This window comes from Lygodium microphyllum, chromosome 1 (genome assembly GCF_053477565.2).
Source record: "Lygodium microphyllum isolate KBCC chromosome 1, Lygodium_microphyllum_v1.1.10, whole genome shotgun sequence".
NCBI classification, from domain to species: domain Eukaryota; kingdom Viridiplantae; phylum Streptophyta; class Polypodiopsida; order Schizaeales; family Lygodiaceae; genus Lygodium; species Lygodium microphyllum.
This window is the reverse complement of record NC_141135.1, coordinates 161,565,763-161,586,941: the sequence shown is the minus strand read 5'-3', so window position 1 is coordinate 161,586,941 and position 21,179 is coordinate 161,565,763. Positions and strand designations below refer to the sequence as shown.

Here is a 21,179-nt window from a genome sequence, read left to right as displayed (position 1 = left end):
AAATTGGCACCCCTTGTGGTATTTCTTTAACTTATACTAGTAAAAGTTGAACTACACAGAGATCCAACCTAATCTCCTTCAATCTTCAATACATCTTGCTATCCACAGAAATCAACAAGCCTTCAAACCAATTTGCCCCTTGACTTGTTTGGGGATTGGCCTTGGATTTGCTCCTCGGATGACAAATTCTGCCCCAAACTTAATGTTGCTTGAATGGCCACTTGAAATTCTTTGAAACCTCCATATTTCAACTGCTGAATTTCAAGAACTAGCCCCAATTTTTTAGCACTCTTCCCAAGGTACAGGGTTGTCCACGTCCAACAGATGGGACAACTCAACTAACCACAATCTCATACCGTCCGTCTCCTAACTTCTCAACCCTTCCAAGTTCCTCCTCTATTAAGCTCTAGCCCCTCTCTAACCCCTCAAGTTCTCTGGTCCTTCAACCTCTCTACCCTTTCCACTCCCTTCTTCAATCATCTCACCCTTCACCTGTGAACCTATCTCCATACATCATCAATGGCACCCCCTCTTCATGAGGCCTTTCGCTTGCATTGTGCCTACGTCGAGCAAGTGAAGGAGAAATCCAACCCTTGCAAGTGGCAATGCAAGTATTTCCCTAAGCTCCAAATCTCATCTGTCACTTGCCTTCTCATCTACCTTTGCAAATTAGAAGGAAAGGCTACACCATGCCCCAATATTCCCAACAATGTCTATGAAGATTGTCATCGGAAATACTTCCCATTGAAGTGGTGCAAAGGTCCTTCAAGGTGAGTGAGGAGACGGTCTCTCTCGATCATTGTCTCACTCTCTTTTTTTTCACCTCTAAATCTCTATCCTCTCACACCTATGTAGTAACATCTTGGATACCACCCCAAAAGAAATGATATTCTCTTTTTGACGAAGAAGAGATGGGAGTGGATAAAATTCATGGCACTCTTGCATCCCGCCTTCAAGAAACCCTCTCTCTTCATAGATGTCAATGTCCTTGCCGACTACGATGCCTTTCTTCCAAAGGCTTTGGTGGAAGAGCACCATGGTGCCTTTCTCCAAGAGCTCATAGATTATAGTGATTAAAGGGCACAGCTTTCACATCCACCATCTGCTAGAAGTGGGAATTGTTGGTGAAGCCTCTTTTTTGATAGAAGTCGTTTGACTACCAATTGCCCTATCTACAAAGAGTGGGCTTACGCATTCATGCACAAGTTTGAAAATCTCTTCTTTTTTCCCATTTAATTTTAATTACAGCTTGCAAGCTTAAAGTTTAAACTTATTTTCTCTTCACATGGTTTATGATTATTCATCGAGTGCATGTGAAAGGAATTGATCCGCCTATTTCCTCATGCACACCAAAATTCGTAATAAGCTTAGCACCAACAATTGAATTGATTAAATTATTGTCACTCAAATTTATGCATGCTACGTAATATACATGAGATGCCTATGGCAAGACAGAAATACCATACTTTTATACTTTTTAGTTCATAACTTTATTCATAGTTAAGTAATATATTTAGAGATGTTTTATTTATTTAATCTAAGTTTTTCATCCTTTAAATATATAAAAGAATGTGGATGCGCTGAAGCTCTCCGCTAACACACTTAAAAGTATAACTCGTGAGAGGGACTTGGAGGAGAAACACATATTTAGGAAGCTTTATTTGGAGCTTGAGGAGATAGGCTGGCAGGTCTCTCACACTTCTGCATACTGAGCCTATGTTTTTTGCCCTCGCGCCACTAGTGATGGAGCTTCTACTTCAGTATCCACATCAGCTGACCCTGATGCTCATGAGGCCCCTAGATGCTACAGCATGGGAGTAACTTGAGAAGCGCTCCTAATTCGGCCAATGAGGATATACCTATCACTACCTCTCACATAGAGCTTAGAGAGTCCAAGTATGATGGGGAGAGTAGTGTCATTAGTGAGGGTGATGGCTCCAAAAGCGGCAACTAGGATGCTTCTACCTCTTATGCCAAGACTAATATAAGCACTTAGAGCCTAGGGATTTGTCATTTGATTATGTATCTTGATTCAGATTAAGATATGGCTTTTATCTCAATTCATTTTTGTATAACTTATTGTATGAGATTGCAAATTTGGCTCATAATAAAGTTATCGGTTTCATTATTCACGAATCATAAGTCATGACTCGTACTATACTCTTGGGTCTTGAGTCTTGTTTTAACTCTCTTTTACACTTACTTTTGACTTGAATCTTTAATTTTATGTTTTAAGTCCGAACATTGAGTATAGACTTTAATTTATATGAGTTTTAGTAGAGATTATTGTTATACTAAGGTCTGGACAGCAAGGATATAATAGTGGAGCTTTATGTGTGGAATGCCTATATGCTATTCGGGTCTTTCATATACTTATGTTGATACATGGTATTGATGTATATGCTCGGATATGTTTATGGTGACCTTCAAAGATTGGATTTTGAGCTCTGTTGGATGCATTTGGATGTTAGCCATTTGCTTTAGTGATTCTCTACTTGTGGATTGAAGACATATTGGATGTATATGTTCTTGGATGTAATTTATTAGTCCAATTATTACTATACTAATATTATACTCTACTAATCGGACTCCATCGGACGTGACAACGCTATGAATTAACTAAGAAGATGGAGAGGAAGCTGAAGAGAGAAATTTCAAAGTTTCATAACCAAAATTGCCTGAAATTTAATGATGCCTTGCAATGAATGGCTAACTATTTGCAGCCCACCATCAACAAAAGCCCCACATGCAGTCACCTGCCCAGCCCCAAAATCGATGTCACTGCCTGTAGACAACCTACAAGGGCAATCACCTATCTCCAATGGCCTCCTAATCACATGGGGCAGCTCTTTGACAGCCTCCAATGGCTAGGCTAATCACCAATGGCTGGAAAATTGCAACCTCTCTTTCTTCCTCTTCGAACCTCCACCATGCTAGAATGAGGCTTCAATAGCCTCTAATAGCCTTTCCGTCACTTGCATTGACAAGTTTTGCCAAGTCACAACCTCCTAAATGCAATTTTCAGCCCAATTAAATTAATTTCTAAATTTAATTATTAATTCTTGCTCAAAAAAACAACTCCTCTAGCCAACAATTAAATTCCCTAGGCCAATTTATTATCCAAGCAATCTTGAGCATTTATTAGCCGTTGAGCTGGCATTAATTAATTAATGCCTAGTTTCTAATGTCACCAATGACACTAATGGCTAATAAAATGATCTAGGCCAAAATCTATCACTAGGTACCACCTAATACCTATCAAGTATAACTATTACAACTTTTTACTTTTGACCCGCACTGAGTACTCACGGTCATTGGCCCGTCATAGTGAAATAACTAGCTTGAACATCATATATGCACCCTCACATTTGAACATTTGATCAAAGCTAAGCAAAGCATTAAAATTTCACATCCTCGTGACAAATGCCTCCCTTGAAATCCTTACAATCGCCCTAACTACACTGAAATTTGTCAAAAGCATCTATAGCCACAATTGGAAATACATGCTTATATCATAATCAAACAACATGTGTATCCATTGCTTGACCATGCTTGTGCCCTTTATATGTCTAAAATTCTAGCCACTTAAACTACTTATGATCCACCCACATGAATCATAACCACTATTAGAACCATAAAGGATGCATCTACATGTCAAAACCCAACACTCCTCTTACCACCAAGGCATTCTAATGCATTAATTGAGCATAAATAGTGTCTCATAGCAATGATGTAACACATAACACTCATACAAAAAGTATAGATCAGAGGCAGACCACATATAACTTATGCAATTATACTTCTCTTGCATGACCTACAAATGTACATTGCATATCATCCATGTATCCCATACATGCCTTGCAAACATACATCACATCTAAATGTACGTTACTTAAGTGTAAACCAAGTACATCTGAGATCCACTACATAAATTGACATGTCCGTCACTAGGAAAGTGGAGGTGCAACCTCCCCCTTACGCATCAAGCAATGCTCTCAACTTTCTATGCTTTGCTAAACCTAAAAGAGCCCAATCCAAAGTCACGTCTAACTAAAACACGTCAAGATAAAGTGTAACATTGAGGATGATCTACTAAGTCACTCTCCTCCATCCATTTGCATCCTTGCATAGGTGAAACAATAGTAAAATTTCACCAAGAAGCACAAGAAAATTTTATCTCTAACTTTACTTGACTAAAAATTTCCAATAGGTTCTAGGCCTTTGTTTCTCAAGATCACATAGATCGTTAGAACTTTCACATTGTTACCAAAAAGGATACATTGGTTGCCTTTCCCTCATGACCAACACTATACAAAGCATTTGCATAACCAGCATTAATACCACAAGTCCCAGATATATTGGGCATATATGCATTGCCAAAATCCACTTTGTGCCCCAACATCATGCCGGCATTGCTATATATTGGGATTTTCATTCCACTTCTCACACCCGAATACATTGAGCAATCCTGAGCATTTGTTAGCTCTTGAACTAGTATCAATTAATTAATTAATGCCTAGTTCCTAATGTCACCACTACCACTAATGGCTAATAAAATGATCTAAGTCAAAATGTGTCACCATAAATCACCTAATACCTGTCAAGTATAACTTATTACAACCTTTTCCTTTGACATGCACTAACTTCTCATGGTCCTTTGCCTGTCATTGTGAAATAACTAACTTCAACATCACAAGTGCACCATCATATTTGCACATTTGATTAACACTTAATCAAAAGCTAAGAAAAGTATCAAAATTTCATGTACTGAGTAAAGTATCAAAATTTCATGACCTCGATACATTGATCTTACAGCATAGTAGCAATTCTTTGTCTCATCCCCACAATCATGCATACAAAGGCGAGTTGTTTTCTCAACTCCTCAAAGGGTGTTCAAGGCAAGACAAGAGGGTGTTACACGGCTAAAAGAGGTCATGTTATACTGCTTTGAACAACATAGACTTGCCATCTAGGATGGCATCCAAACCATATGCAAGCACTCTCTCTCTCTCTTTTTCTTTTTTCGAAATAGATAGTCGTATCAACCATGGAAAAAAATACAAGATTACATGATTGGAAGATGCACTCTAGGCCATCGTGCATAAACTCGCTCTCTTTTACAAACAACAAGTGAAAGAAACAGCAAGGAGTACAAAATCAAGGCAAGTTCACTGAGGAGACCGCCCGTCACCAAGGTACTAAATCCTCTGCAGACAGTATTGGCGTGCTGAATAAGATCAAGCTGCCACTCAAGAAGGCTCTCTCTCTCTCTCTCTCTCTCTCTCTCTCTCTCTCTCTCTCTCTCTCACCACCACCATTGCTATTAGCACTTGTCTTAGACTACGCACATGTGCTCTTTCCAATTTCATGCAGTTTTATCTCAAAGGACTGGCTGTACTCTCTCTTTTGTATGCAAAGGGCAGGCTTGGACAGCATTATGCAAGGCGGAGTTGCAATGTTTGACACTAGTAATAGCTTGAAGCTTCTTTATTTAGCTTAAACTTGTTGACTAGGGTTGCATGTGTGCACAACTTTCTCTCTCCAGAGGGCACAAAGTTTGCAGGCAGCAAACTTGATCTGTATGCAAGTGCTTCTAGAAGAGAGAGTGATATATTGAAGGTTTCATGAAAGATGTAGTTAGTTCTATAGACTATTAATCCTAGTTAATAAGAGCAGCTTGTGATTTAATGAGCATGCAAGTATGGACTGATTCGCGAAGAGCCAGTACAGTGTTAGCGGAATGCGTGAGGATCGAGACATGCAATGCTATGGTTCACACAAAGAGGGAGAGTGAGTGCAGAGTAGAGAGTGTGAAAGAGAGAGAGAGCGCACAAGACTCGATGTGGGTACAATCTCCAAGTACCACTTTGGGTTCTTGATAATATATATAGTACATGTCTAAGAGTGCATGCACACCCGAACATTGTAAAAGGCACGGTGACCCTTTATTCCCAACAACCTCCCACCTAAAAGCAACGTGCCTGACGATAGAGGAAAGAATCAGCTAAGTCTATGATGTACAAAGCTGAAATACACATATACTATCCAACCCCCATCATCTAGTGGCAATGAGCAAACCGCTCTGCTGGAAGACCCTTTGTTAGAAGGTCTTCAAGGTTATCATTGGTATATACTCTTGACTATCACAGTGGAGGATAGGAACCTCTATAATACCAAGCTCTCTCATCAGACGTGAAAGCCATAAAGTCTCCTTGCATGCCTCAGTGGCAGCCACATACTCTGCCTCTGTAGTAGACAATGCAACACACTTTTGCAACCTGGATATCCAAGAGACTGATCTCCTATGAACGTGAACACATATCCTGAAGTAGACAATGCAACACACTTCTGGAGCCTGGATATCCAAGAGATTGGTCCCCCTGTGAACGTGAACACATATCCTAAAGTAGACTTCCTGCAATCAGGATGACCAACATAGTCTGCATCCATGAAGCCAACAACAGATGACTTCTGCTTCGCAAAGCAAATGCACAAGTCCTTTGTGCCCTTAAGGTATCGCATGATACCTTTCACTGCTTCCCAATGCTTTTTGCCAGGATATGCCATGTACTTGCTAACCACTCCCACCGCAAATGCATTGTCAAGACATGTAGCAACCACAGCATACATAGAGCTACCAATAGCTGAAGCATAAGGAATCTTTGCCATCTCAGCCTTTTCATCATCAGATGTAGGGTTGTCATCTACACTAAGTTTCACATATGGAGGCAACGGTACACCGATGGCTCCCCCCCCCTTCCATGTTGAAACGTTGCAAAACCTTCGTAACATACTCCTGCTGTGATAGATAGAGAAGACCCTGCAATCTGTCCCTAAGTATACACGTGCCGAGAATATGATTGGTCTCACCAAGATCCTTAGTATCAAAGCTACTATGTAGGCTTTGTTTCAAGGAGTCCACAGCATGAACATCCCTACTTTCAATCGACATGTCATCCACATACAAAACCAAGAGAATAAGGCTACCATCTACTACCTTCTTGGTGTATAAGCAATGATCAACTTGAGATCTATGGAATCCTCACATTGCATAAATGTATCAAATTTATGATACCATTCTCGTGGTGTGTGTTTCAGCCCATACAAACTCTTGTTGAGTTTACATACCATATACCCTCAGGTTGCTGCATATAGATCTCCTCATTCAGATCACCATGTAAGAAATTTGTTCTTACATCCATCTATATGAATTCCATATCTTTATATGCAACCAAGCCCAAAATGATTGGCGACGTAGTCATTTTGACTACAGGAAAAAAAGTTTCATCAAAACCAATTCCATGTTCCTACTTGTAGCCTTTAGCAACCAGTCGTGCTTTGTACCTTGGCAAAGAACCAGAAGTGACTTTCAATTGTTAACCCATTTGCATGGTAGCAATTTCTGCCCTTTAGGCAAATGCATCAAATCATAAGTGTCATTTTTCATGAGAGATTCCATCTCTGATATCATAGCCTTACGCCATTTCTTGCTATCTTTTTTGTCCATTGCTTCCTGGAAGCATGACCACCACAATCTGTCAACATGACATAATCAGCCATATAATTGACACCACGAACAAAGTTATCCGGCTGTCTTTGCATTTTGGTCGACCTACGAACCCAATGATCACGATTTGTTGGCTGGTCAACTTGCAAATCTGCATTAACACCTTGCTATTCTACAAGCTGGTTGTTCCAAAGGCATCTGTTCTTACTAAAATTGTGGTACATCATGGGCAATATCTTGCTGATCATTTTCAGCATCATTCCGTGCATTTTCAGGGCCATTTACAACAGGTATTTGCTACTCTCCAACGGGCATTCTTTGTTGTCCTATCGGTACATCTTCCTGGAATACAACCCTTTTGACTTCCTCAATCTTTTCAAGCTATTTGTGCATGCGATCTTCTCGGAAGATAACATCATTGCTCCATACAATTTTCCTTTTTTTGGGATCCCATAACCTATATCCCATTTCACCCTCATCACCATATCCTAAAAAGATACAGTTGCGGGACTTTGGCTCAAGTTTATTGCATTCTTCCTTGCGAATGTGCACAACTCCCTTGCAGCCAAACACTCTCAAGTGAGCATACGAAGGTGGCTTGCCTGACCACACTTCTTGCAAGACTCCCCCCCTCCCCCAAAGACCTTTTTATTGATTAATTAATCAAGTGTATAGCTGTCATAATAGCCTCTGCCCAAAATCCATAAGGTAAAGCAACATATGACAGCACTGTATGGACCCTGTCTTGAATGGTCCTATTCATATACTCTACAACACCATTTTGGGATGGATTGTGAGGAGCAATGAGCTCTCTTTTAATCCCTTTGCTGTCACAAAAGTCCTAAAAGGCTTTAGATGCATATTCCCCACCATTGTCAAAGTAAAGACACTTTAATGTCTTGCTGGTCTGATTTTCAACACGTGCCATGAATTTTTCAAATTTATTACAAGCCTCGTCTTTGCAACAGATTGGATAAACCCATACTTTGTGTGTGGCATCATCAACAAAAGTAATGAAATACTTCTTTCCCCATAGAGATAACCTCGACATCTCACATACATTTGAATGTACCAACTCTAAGGGTGAAGACTTTAGAAAAAGCAATTTTTTATGTGATGTTTGGGCATGCTTACCATAAATACGATGATCACATTGTTCAAAATCAGCATACCTCAAATACGGCAAATAACCCAAACGAGAAAGCACTTTCATTCTAGTTTGACTCATATGCCCCAAACGGCTATGCCACAAAGAAACACTTGACTACTCAGTTATGGTGACTACATGGTCACACACGCTAGATGCATACAAGGGATACAGAGTATCACTTTTAGAGCCCTTGGCAACAATGCGAGAGTCTTACAAATTTTCCATTTGCTATCCCCAAAGAGGGTATAATAGCCTTCATCATCTAACTGCCATGTGCTTATTGAGCTCTTCTTGAGTTGAGATATATGCCTCACGTTATGCAAAACAAACACGGAGCCATGCTGAAATTCCAATTTCACACTGCCAATACCGGCAATTTGACATACATAGTTATCCCTCAAGTGGACAACACCACGTGCACCACCATTGTAGTCAGTAAACCACTCATGATGTGGTGTGTCATGAAAAGAAGCACATGAGTCAAGTACCCAAGTGTGCATGTCATCATCAAAATCTGCAATCAATGCATGTGCACTGAAAGAAGAAGTAAGGAGTACATCACCGTCACTCTCATTCTCATGAGTGACTACATATACCTCCTCTATCTTCACACTGCTTTTCTTTGCAAGTTGGCTATCCTTTTTCTCAACCTTATTGTCTTCAGTGTTTTTGCTTTTTCCTTTCTCATTCGTCAAGTCAAAACAGTCCCGTTTGTAGTGCCCTTTCTTGCCACAATGATAACACTCCACATTTTTGCCACGAGACTTATTGGGTGCTCTCTTTTCAAAACTGCCCTTTTGTTGAAACCTACCCCTAATGTGCAATGCATTAGAAGATTTGTTCGCTGAATTATTTTGGTTGTTGAGTTCTTCCATCAGCAAAGAACTCTCCACATTAGAATATAATAGCTAAGCATTTGAGTTACTCAAAGCTGTCCTGAAAGTATCCCAACTTTCAAGCAAAGTGCATAGCAAGAAAGTAGCCTTAAACTCATCATCAATGTGGAAATCCAAAGCAATCAGCTGACTGAAAATTGAGTTGAACTCATTCAAATGTACAGACATGGCTGTGCCTTCCTTCATGCGAAAGTCCATCAACTTTTTCAGCCAATAAGCCTTGCTAGCTGCACTATTCTAAGCATGCAATTTCTCAAGTCTTCGCTATATTTCATATGCAGAATTCAACTTCTCAATGTTAAAGAGCAAGTTGTCTGACACTGAGAGCTCTATGGAGCGTGCAAGCTCATCCAAATCATCCCACTCTTCTTGTTCCATACCTGTTGGTCTTATTCCCTTCCCTTTGATGGGCTTCATCTATTTCTTCTGCACCAAGACATTGTATCACTGTTTTTGCCATACTGCAAAATTTTGTGCACCCTCAAGCTTCTTGATGTGCAAAAGGTTGTTGCCTCACTGTTTCTAACCATGATTTGCAGCACTAAATTAACTCAAACGTCAACAAATGCAAGCCCAAATGTCACATAAATGACCACGATATGCTGCAAGTACCTTATCCCCTTCCCTTTGATGGGCTTCACTTGTTTCTTCTGCACCAAGACATTGTAGCACTATTTTTGCCATATTGCAAAATTGTGTGCAACCTTAAGCTTCTTGATGTGCAAAAGATTGTTGTCGTCACTATTTCTAGACATGATTTGCAACACTAAATTGACTCAAACGTCAACAAATGCAAGCCCAAATGTCACATAAATGACCACGATACACTGCAAGTACCTTATTTCCTTCCCTTTGATGGGCTTCACCTATTTCTTTTGCACCAAGACATTGTAGCACTGTTTTTGCCATATTGCAAAATTATGTGCACCCACAAGCTTCTTGATGTGCAAAAGGTTGTTGTCGTCACTGTTTCTAGCCATAATTTGCAACACTAAATTGACTCAAACGTCAACAATTGCAAGCCCAAATGTCACACAAATGACCAGATACGCCGCAAGTACCAACCAGCAGTGAAAATCAAGAAATTGCAGAAATTTCAGATCTGCAAATTGATTTCCAAAATTGGAGAATGTCTGTTGCTGCACTCCACAATCAATTACAATCAAATTTATAGGCCAATGCACCAATTGCATGTGACATCCCCAAAATTCTGCTGCAATTTCTGTTTCAAATGCATTCTCGAGCACAAATTTGACAATTGGGATCAAAAGCCCCAAATTTTCCAAGGCAAATCCGCCCAAATTGCATCAATACATGTACCCAAGTGCATGTACTAGGCAATTCTTGCACAAATTGATGAAATTCTGCAAAGGCCTCAATTTTCTCGGGTCTGGTGTGCACAAATTTCAATGAAATTGACAAAATTTCACTAAAATGTGAAAAGCCCCAAACTTCCCAAGGAAATGTGCACCAAATTTGCAATTTCTGAATAAAATTGTCATGTTTTGCATCAAAATCCCCAAATCTGGGAAAAGCCCCAGTTTTTTGGCTCAAAATTTCACATTCTGCTTACGCATGTGAACGCCCATCGGTGGGCCAAAGGTTTAATTCAAAAAACCTTTGAAAATCTGGAAAATAATGAAAAATCTGTCCCATTACCTTGCTCGGACTGCCACCTGTAGTCTGAGCTGTCTGACGGCTGATGCAGTCTGACAGACTGTCTGACACAGCCTGACAGACTGCTTGATGCAGCCTGATGGACTAACACAGTCTGACAGATTATCTAACACAGTCCTGATGCAACTCCAACAACCTAAGCTCTGATACCAGTTTGGCAACGGAGTGCACAAGGATCGAGACATGCAATGCTATGGTTTCCACAGTGAGAGAGAGTGAGTGCAGAGTAGAGAGTGAGAGAGAGAGAGCACAAGACTCAATGTGGGTACAATCTCCGGATACCACTTTAGGTATTTGATAATATATATATAGTACATGCGTAAGGGTGTGTGCACACCCGAACACCATAAAAGGCACGGTGACCCTTTATTCCCAACACACAGCTACTGGTTAAAGACATCAAGTGGCTAAACCTTAGGTTTCTAGAGTAGAATCAGCTACTTTGTACTCAGATTGAATGGCTCTGGTGATCTTAAAGAAATACCGCAAGGGGCACTGAGCTTTGGGGCCAATCTGCATCTTTTGTCTCTGAGTAGGAGCATTCTAGCTCCCCTTGTGTTAAGTGATTTCTCGCTGAAATTGTGGTTTAATTGAGGGCTTTTGCAAGTTAATCACTGCCCTTTGTGAGTGTGAAGGCAGGTTTCAAACCCAGTAAAAAAACCAACAAGACAACAAGGGGAGAAAAAAGTAAGCTCTATCACTCCATGTGCATACGTGTATAATAATCTTAGAGATTCCCAACCATCTCACATTAAAACCTCGACCCATTAATATGTTAAGCATAAGCACTGATCATTCTCTAGCAGCTTCAATACAAACATTATTCAGATATGGTCAGTTTCTCAGGATAGAGAAAAACCCCACACTCAAATTCACTACAAAGTGCCTTATGATGATGAACACATTCAGTAAATTCTGCTGCAAGAGCACAAAAGATGTCACAGACTTCTTTACAGGCATTGGACCTTGTGTGCGGATTGTCAAAAGCCATAGAAATAGATAGGGACACGAAGTTTCATTCACATTTTAATGCACTTTGTTTAACAATCTTGGTACTACTTTTTCCTAGTGTTCATCCAAGACAATGATTGGATGAGGGTGAAAGCATGTTAACCTATTATAAAATAGCATGTCCATGGACAGTGCTAATTAGCACAAATTTGGCATATGCTAACTAGAACTAAAGGTTGTCCACAATGTGAATTCTCCTATTCTGATATATATTGTTGGAAAGCTCTTGAATCAAAGAATCTTGATGTAGAATCTCCAAGAAGTTATGCCTTGATTTGCAAACATTACCAAATGCCCATTATTTCAAATATTATAGCTAATAAACGCCAAAAGAGTAACAGTTTTAACATGCTTTCACCCATGGAGATACTACAGCCAGCAGGCATTCAATGTACTCAAGTGTCATGCTCACATCCAACAAGGTGTGTAAGAGTCCTTTTCACATTTGTTCAATTCACTTTGAACGACTCTATTTCGACCGCTTGATGAGAAACCCCAATCATAGTTGTCAGGTACGAAAGGTACAACATGGCATTCTACAATAAAATACAATTCTAAATGGTACCATTTGCCTAGAGCTTATGCTATCATCTAACAATTTCACCGACATCTTCTTGACCAAGCCAATCTTCTAGTACCTCCTTCCTAGGAGGTGTATTGGTACTCCCTCCCCTTTGACATCCACATGATGGGGAGAGAGAATCCCCATAGCTCTCCCTTCCACCATCCAATGGTGAGACAAGCAACTACTTCTCTTGGTGCTTGCAAGATTTTGGGTTTCACTCCTTCATTTTCATACATACTTGTACCATTATTTGTATGTGCCTTGATGATCATACTTGTAAAAGGGCATTTGGGCAAGTGAACAACCCCATGAGGGTCTTTGACCTAAATCTCACTCACAGTTGCAACATCTTCACCTAGCATTTGAGTGATGGAAACACTTAACTAACCACTATGTGGCTCAAAATAGGACCCATCGTATACATTTTGACAACGAGCTCCAAGAGATAGAGCCCAATGGCCTCTCTCTGATGTCACAATTTCTATCCCAACCAATAATTAAGGGCTTCAAATTCCATAGACTTCATGGCATTGAGGAGCTTCTCTAGCACTTTCATGTAGAACACATTGGATACGACTCTCTTTATGAGTTGTCTCGCCTTGAGATGGTTGAAGGCCTTCACTTAAAACTGTCCAAGAACATCTGTAAGGCATGCTAGTTGATGAAATGAAACAACATCGCACACCATACCCTCAGACACACAGAGTTGAGATGCCCCTTCAATTAATTCACATTCACCTTAGTAGGCCAGCATCCACAGCAGCCTTAAATTACACATTATACTTCTTTCTATTATTCAAGTTACAAGTGTACTTTATCAAGGCTAAATCTGAAGCCTTCCCATATTTCTCTACTCGTGGGCATGCAAAATCAAATGAGTGTCCATATTGGGATATTCAGGAGTGACAATGATGGACAAAGTGTCTCCCACCGATTCTCCAAGTTTTTTACAAAAGCCTAAGTGCTTATGATTTGAGACTATTTACACTTCTGTACATCCTCAACCGATGCCCGACTGCAATGGTCCTTCAAAAACTCCATTTGAGGCATTCCATGGCATTCACTCTACCATTTCTCACTTTCACGTCTTTGGGAGTCATGCTTACATGCATACTCCTAATGACAAGACCAATAAGCTTGTACCCAAAGCAATACTCTCGATTTTTGTAGGCTACTCTTTAGAAGCGAAGGCACACTAGGTATTTGAGCCTAATTGTGCCATTTGAGCTTGGTCTTCTTTCCATTCCTAACTGCCCATAGAGACTTCAAATCTCATGTCAACCTCTTAGGGACCCTTTACCTCACTAGTACCAACAGACCATGTGGAATTCAACGATCCTTCCACCAAATACAATCCCAAACTCCAAAGGAACCTAGAAGATCTACTAGGCTCATGCCTATGACAAATTATACAGCGCACTCTAAGCTAAATAGTTGGCAAGAAACTCTAAAGCATCCCCAATGGTGAGAAGCAATGGAAAAAGAGCTTAAGAGCATTGACCAAAACGGAACCTAGACCTTGGTGGATCCTCCAATCCACAAGAAGGTCATTGGCACAAAATATATTTTTCACACTAAACTAAAAGCTTATAGAACTTTGGATAAATACAAAACTTGCCTTGTGGTACAAGGGTTTCGACAAAAATAAGGCATGGACAATGAAAAACTCTTTGCACCTACGACGCAATTGATGTCATTCCATTTGTTAGTTGCCTTAGCCTTCCATCATGGCTGGCCTATCTATCAGATGGACGTCAATTTGTTTGTCTAAATGGTTATTTGGAGGAGGAAGTCTATGCGGGATAGTTTCCTGGGTTTACTCTTCTAGACCACAAATAAGGTCTTTTAATTGCAATAAAGCCTTTATGGCTGAAGCGAGCACTGCATTCCTAGTTCCATAGAATGGATGGGTTCTCAAATCCCATGTTGTACACCATTCTACCACTTAGACTCTAACTTGTATATCAAAACCACTTCATAGGGAATTAGCTACATTCTTCTATGTATTGATGATCTCTTGATCACTGAGCTGTGGCACCCTATTGGCAACCGTCGCCCATAATCTAGTCACCATCTTGAAGCTGTTATCTTTTACCAACATCTGTGTTTTGCTGTACAACAGTGCCCTAACAGACTGGAGCTGACTGCCGCCTGTTTCAGCCAGTCAGAAGCTGTGTTTCCTCTCTCCTGCTGCCACCCAGCACACCAGCCATCTCCAAAAGCAATCATTGCTCAGCCACAACTGCATTTCCAGCCAGATCTGCTTTTCTGAAAAACTGCCCTCTGTGTTTTCACTCTGTGCAAGCCACCCTACTGTCATCATCATTCTTCAGCCCGCCGTTCCAGACAGATTGCATACTCTAATCTGTGTTTCCAGCAGCTGATCACTTCTAGAGGCTGCCTACTGCATTTTGGGATCCATCCAAAGTACAACACACTCTTCAATTCATCTCTGCCTTTGCCACACCAAGGCATGGAGGTTTGAGCTCATTGTATTCACTTAGCATAGTGTGTTTTACCATTCATTTACATTATCTTTGAGTCACTCTTCACATTAAGTCTATTATTTATCAGTGTTGCTGTCATACATTTTGTGTTTATCTTTTTTCGAGTATTTCTTTACAATAGGAGAATGTGTGAATGCATCCCTATCCCACATTCATTATTCCAACAAGCTACCATCAGCCCTCTCCACGCCAGTTGCCGTGTACACCCCTCTGCTGGTAGATAACTCAATTCATGGTGCTTCTTTGAGTGCTTCCTCAGCTGTCCATGCAGTCTTCTAGCAAAGCGACCTGATTTCGGGAGCTTCCATTATGTCTTCTCCATCAGATACTCATCACCCAGTTGTCCCACACCTATTCCCAGCCAGGCAACCTGTTTCAGCACCCTCTACAGGCTAGATTTTCACCATCTGATCTGCTGCCACCTGTCCGGGACCATCTAGGAGCTGTCACCATCAGTTTCAGCTGCATTTTCAACTGTTCTAGGCTGCACAACAATCCATGGCGCTCCTACAAGAGTCGCCCATCAGTAAACAGCTGCATTTTAAGTTCAGGGGTTGATTTTGGGCTGCTGCACTTTTGTATTTTGCTGCCAGGCAGACAACCTTGCTGTCAGCCAATCTCCAACTACTAATTCAATCAATTCGCATCACCTTCTTTTCAGCTGGACATGCATTTTCAGCAGCCTGGGTTGACTCTCCATGCTGCCATCTTACAACATTAGCAAAGGCCATCTACAGCATTTTGGGATCCATCCAAGGTACAACACTCACTCAGAGAGGTCATCGATGTCTCTGACTCCTCTTCCAACTCACCTCATAAAATGTCCCCTTGGGAACCAACCTTTGCACGAGACACGACACAAGCCAAACTCAACACAAAAGGGACTGGACATCAGACTCGCCTGCCAGCCGTAGAGCCAAACGAGCTCACCCCCAAGCCTAGGAGCTAGCAACACTCCAAGCCACAACCACATCCCAAGGGTTGGCATCCCATACCACCAGCCCACACCATCCCAGTATAGATGTGTCGGCCAACAATCCAAGAGTCCAAAAGTGGTGATCACACAACAATGTGCATAATAGGGCCTTGAGTCTTATTTATAAGAATCAGTTGCCCTAAACCCGAAGTGCCCTTAGTGCATTCGCACTAAGTCACTTCATAACCACCATGACCAATGCTACTAGCACCCATCTGGATGTCCAAGGACATAAACATTTCCCCCCTTATGAATGATTGTTGTCCTCACCAATATCCTCAAGAACGAAGTAACGAAAACCACCCTAATTCAATGACTACCGGCAAGTGCTATAAATTATCTTTGAGGTATTGCGGTCCTTTCCAAATTACCAAGAAGATAAGTAGTATATCCTATGAGTTAGACTTACCTTTGGGAATCCAAGTTCACGTTGTGTTCCACGTAAGTCATTTGAAAGAATGACTCGGACAAGGTGAGCATATTGTTCCGCTTGAGGAAGTCCCACAAGTTGAATATACTGCTCATTATATTCCACTCAAATCCAAATTCATTCTTGACCTTAGAACTAAACAATCCCGTTAGACCGTTTATCTAGAGTATTTAGACAAGTGGAAAAACCGCCTTGTGGTGGAGGCTACTTGGGAGTTGATACGTTCATGTTCTCATACCAATGACACATCCCCCTAGGAACCAACCTACACACAAGGCACAATGCAACCCAAACTCAACACAAAAGGGACTAGACATCAAACTCACCTCCCGACAGTAGAGCCAAACAAACTCACACTTGAGCCTTAGAGCTAGCAACACTTCGGGCCACGACCACATTCCAAGGGTCTGCATCCTATACCACCAAACCACACCATCTCAATGTATGGATGCATCGGCCAATGGGCCCAGAGTCCAAGAGTGGCGATCACACAGTCAATGTACACAATAGGGCCTTGAGTCCTATTATAGGACTCGTTGCCCTAACCCCAAAGTGTCCTTAGTGCTTTCGCGCTAAGTCACTTCGTAACCATTGTGACCAATGCTACTAGCGGCCATCCAGATGTCCACGGGCATAACACCTCATCCCTTGTCCACCCAAGACACAAAGGTTTGAATCCCATTGTGTCATTCCAACATACAATTTGACCGTTCATTTATTCATTCATCACAGTAAGTTCTCTTCTTCTTCGATTCTATTGCTTTCATTGTGTTTATCATACTCTTTGAGTCCTCTATCTCTATTTATGCATTTCTTTACATGTGTATCACATAACATGGGATTTTAATCCTTGCATTTGCGATCATAGCTCTTTTTTTTAAATTCTAACGACTTGTTTGTTGGGAATAAAGGCTCACCGTGCCTTTTACCGTGTTCGGGTTTGAATGCACCCTTTCACTTGTTGTACTAAAATGTGGTACACCAGTCTTTCTATTGAACATCAAGTGTCGTGCTCACTCTCTCACTCTACTACTCTCAACTCTTTGCACCTTTACTCTCAGCTCAAGAACAAACTTCACAACAAACTGGTATCAGAGCACACAGGTTGTGCAGAAAGAGATTTTTTGTGTAACGTGTGAGCATGTTTACCATAAATACAATGATCACATTGTTCAAAATCAGCATACCTCAAAGACGGTAAATAACCCAATCGAGAGAGCACTTTCATTCCAAATTGGCTCATGTGTCCCAACCGGCTATGCCTCAAAGAAACACTTGGCTGCTTAGTTATAGCGACAACATGGTTACGCACACTAGATACATGCAAAGGATACAAGTATGACTTTTGGACCCCTTGGCAACAATGCGGGAGCCCTTACATATTTTCCATTTGCTATTCCCAAAGGTGGTGTGATAGCCTTCATCATCTAGTTGCCCTGTGCTTATCAAACTCTTCTTGAGTTGAGGTACATGTCTCACATTATGCAAAACAAACACGGAGCCATGTTGAAATTCTAGTTTCACATTGCCAATGCCTACAATTTTACATGCATAGTTATCCCCCAAGTGGACAATACCACGTACAACACCATTGTAGTTAGAGAACCACTCATGATGTTGTGTGACATGAAAGGACACACCTGATCAAGTATCTAAGTGTGAATATCATCTACAGAATCTGCAATCAATGCATGTGCATCCAACGAAGAAGCAAGAAATACATCAGCATCACTGTCATTATCATGAGTGATTACATTAACCTCTTCTATTTTCACATTGCTCTTTTTGGCAAGCTGGTTGTCCTTGTTTTCAGCCATGTTGGCTTCATTGTTTTTGTTTTTGCCCTTCTCTTTCTTGAGTTGAAAGCAATCCCTTTTATAGTGCCCTTTTTTGCCACAATGATGGCACTCCACATTCTTTCCACGAGATTTACTGCGTGCTCTGTTTTCAAAAACTGCTCTTATACTGAAGTTTGCCTCTAGTGTGTAATGCATTTGAAGACTTGTTTGTTGAGTTATTCTGCCTATTGAGTTCTTCGATCAACAAAGAACTCTCCACATCAAAGTATAACAACTGAACATTCGAATTATTCAAAGCTATCTTGAAAGTATCCTAACTTTCAGGTAGAGTGCATAGCAAGAAGGTAGCTTTGAACTCTTCATCAATATGAAAATCCCAAGCAATTAGCTGACTGAAAATTGAGTTAATCTCATTCAAATGTACAGACATGGCTGTACCCTCTTTCATGTGAAAGTCTATTTTTTTCAGAGCAAGTTGTCTAACACTGAGAGCTCAATGGTAGAGCGAGCAAGCTCGTCCAAAGTCATCCCACTCGTCTTGTTCCATGACTGCTGGTTTGATTCCCTTTGTTTTGATGGGCTTTACATGTTTCTTCTGCACCAAGACATTAGAGCATTGTTTTTGCCAAATTGCAAAATTATGGGCACCCTCAAGCTTCTTAATGTGCAAAAGATTACTGCTAACGCTATTTCCAGCCATAATTTGTAGTCCCAAATTGACTAGCTAGTCACCAAAGGCAAGCCCAAAATGTGACACAAGTGACCACAGTGCACAAGAGTACCAACCAGCAATGACAATCCCAAGATTGCAGAAATTTCAGATCTGCAAATGAATTTTCAGAATTGAAAAAAAATGGCGTTTGCTGCACTCAAGCAATTTCTGACACAATTAGAGACCAAGCCACCAATTACATGTGAAATCCCCAAAATTTCACTGCGATTTCTGCTTCAAAGGCATTCTTGAGCACAAATTTGACTATTTGAATCAAAAGGTCCAAATTTTTAGAGGATAATCCATTCAGATTGCATCAATTCAAGTAACCAAGTGCATATACCAAGTAATTCTTGCACAAATTGATGAAATTCTGCAAAAGCCCCAAATTTCTCGGGTCCGGTGTGCACAAATTTCACTGAAATTGAAGAAATTTCACAGAAATGTGAAAAGCCCCAAAATTTCACGGGCAAATGTGTACTGATTTGGCAATTTCTGAGTCAAATTGTCCACTTTTGCGTTACAGTCCCCAAATCCGGGAAAAGCCCCAATTTTTCAAGTCAGGCTTGAACACTGTGCATGTCTGCGCAAACACCCAGTTGTGGAGGGGAATAAAATTGAAATGAATTTTTCAAAAAATGACCACGTTGACTGTCAAGTATGATTCGTGACCCACCTGGTCATGGGTGACCTGTTGAACAAATCACTGCTTGTCTCGTCGGAGTGCCGTTGAGCCCGTCTTGTTCGTGCTGCTCGTCCTCGCTGAACTTGTCGCTGTGTCGCCTGGGCTTGGTCGCGTTACGCTGAGCCTGGTCACGTTTGCACTGGCTGGTCGCATGCAGGTCCCATTTGGCCTGCGTCAACCGATCGGCTGTTTGTTGTGCAGTCTGTTCCTTGCTCGCTACACTTGCTGGTCCATCTGCCTCTCCTGCACCTGTTGAACATTGATGATTGGTTCTTGAAGCTCCTATTCACCTGTCACGCGGCCAGACGCTCGTCATTGGCTTCGAGAAGCTACAACATGCTGAACCTGCAGAACAGCAAGCTGTTGATGCAAATATGCAGGCTGAACAGCCAGCAAATTTTGACCATTGGGTCTGTAGGTCGACCAAAGTGCAAAAACAGCCAAATAGATTTGTTCCTGGAGTAAAGTATGTGGCTAACTATGTCATGTTAACAAATTGTGGTGAACCGTCATGCTTCCAAGAAGCAATGGACAAACAAGATAGTAAAAAATGGCAAAAAGCAATGCTATCAGAAATGGAATCTCTCACGAAGAATGGCACTTGGGATTTGGTACATTTACCATAAGGACAAAAAGTGCTACCCTACAAATGGGTTTACAAAATGAAAGTCACTTTTGGTTCTTTGCCAAAGTACAAGGCACGCTTCATTGCTAAAGGATACAAGCAGGAATTAATTTTGATGAAATCGTTTCTCCTATAGTCAAAATGACTACTCTACGAACCATCTTGAGCTTGGTTGCATCTGAGGACATGGAACTCATACAGATGGATGTAAAAACCGCATTCTTACATGGTGATCTGATGAGGAAATCTATATGCAACAGCCTAACAGTTTTGTTGCAAAGGGAAAAGAGCACATGGTATGTAAACTCAACAAAAGTCTATATGGGCTGAAGCAAGCACTACAAGAATGGTATCACAAATTTGATAAATTCATGCAAATTCAAGGATTTCATCATTCTCAAGTTAATCATTGCTTATATACCAAGAAGGCAGCAGATAGAAACCTTCCTCTCTTAGTTCTATATGTTGAAGACATGCTAATTGCACTCAAGGATGTTCATGCCTTACTTGAAGCAGAGTCTATACAATAGCTTTGATATGAAAGATCTTGGTGAGGCAAATCACATTCTTGGCATGCGTATACTCAGAGACAAATCAAAGGGTCTTCTTTATCTTTCACAGTAGGAGTATATTACGAAA

General features: G+C 40.9%; 1 protein-coding gene across 2 annotated transcripts in view; it reads right to left on the bottom strand.

Moving 5' to 3' along the window:
• The window catches only part of LOC148041897 (Polynucleotidyl transferase, ribonuclease H-like superfamily protein), a 60,901-nt gene that overhangs the window by 9,714 nt on the left and 30,008 nt on the right, over positions 1 to 21,179 (bottom strand). The gene's annotated exons all lie outside the window — the stretch shown is intronic.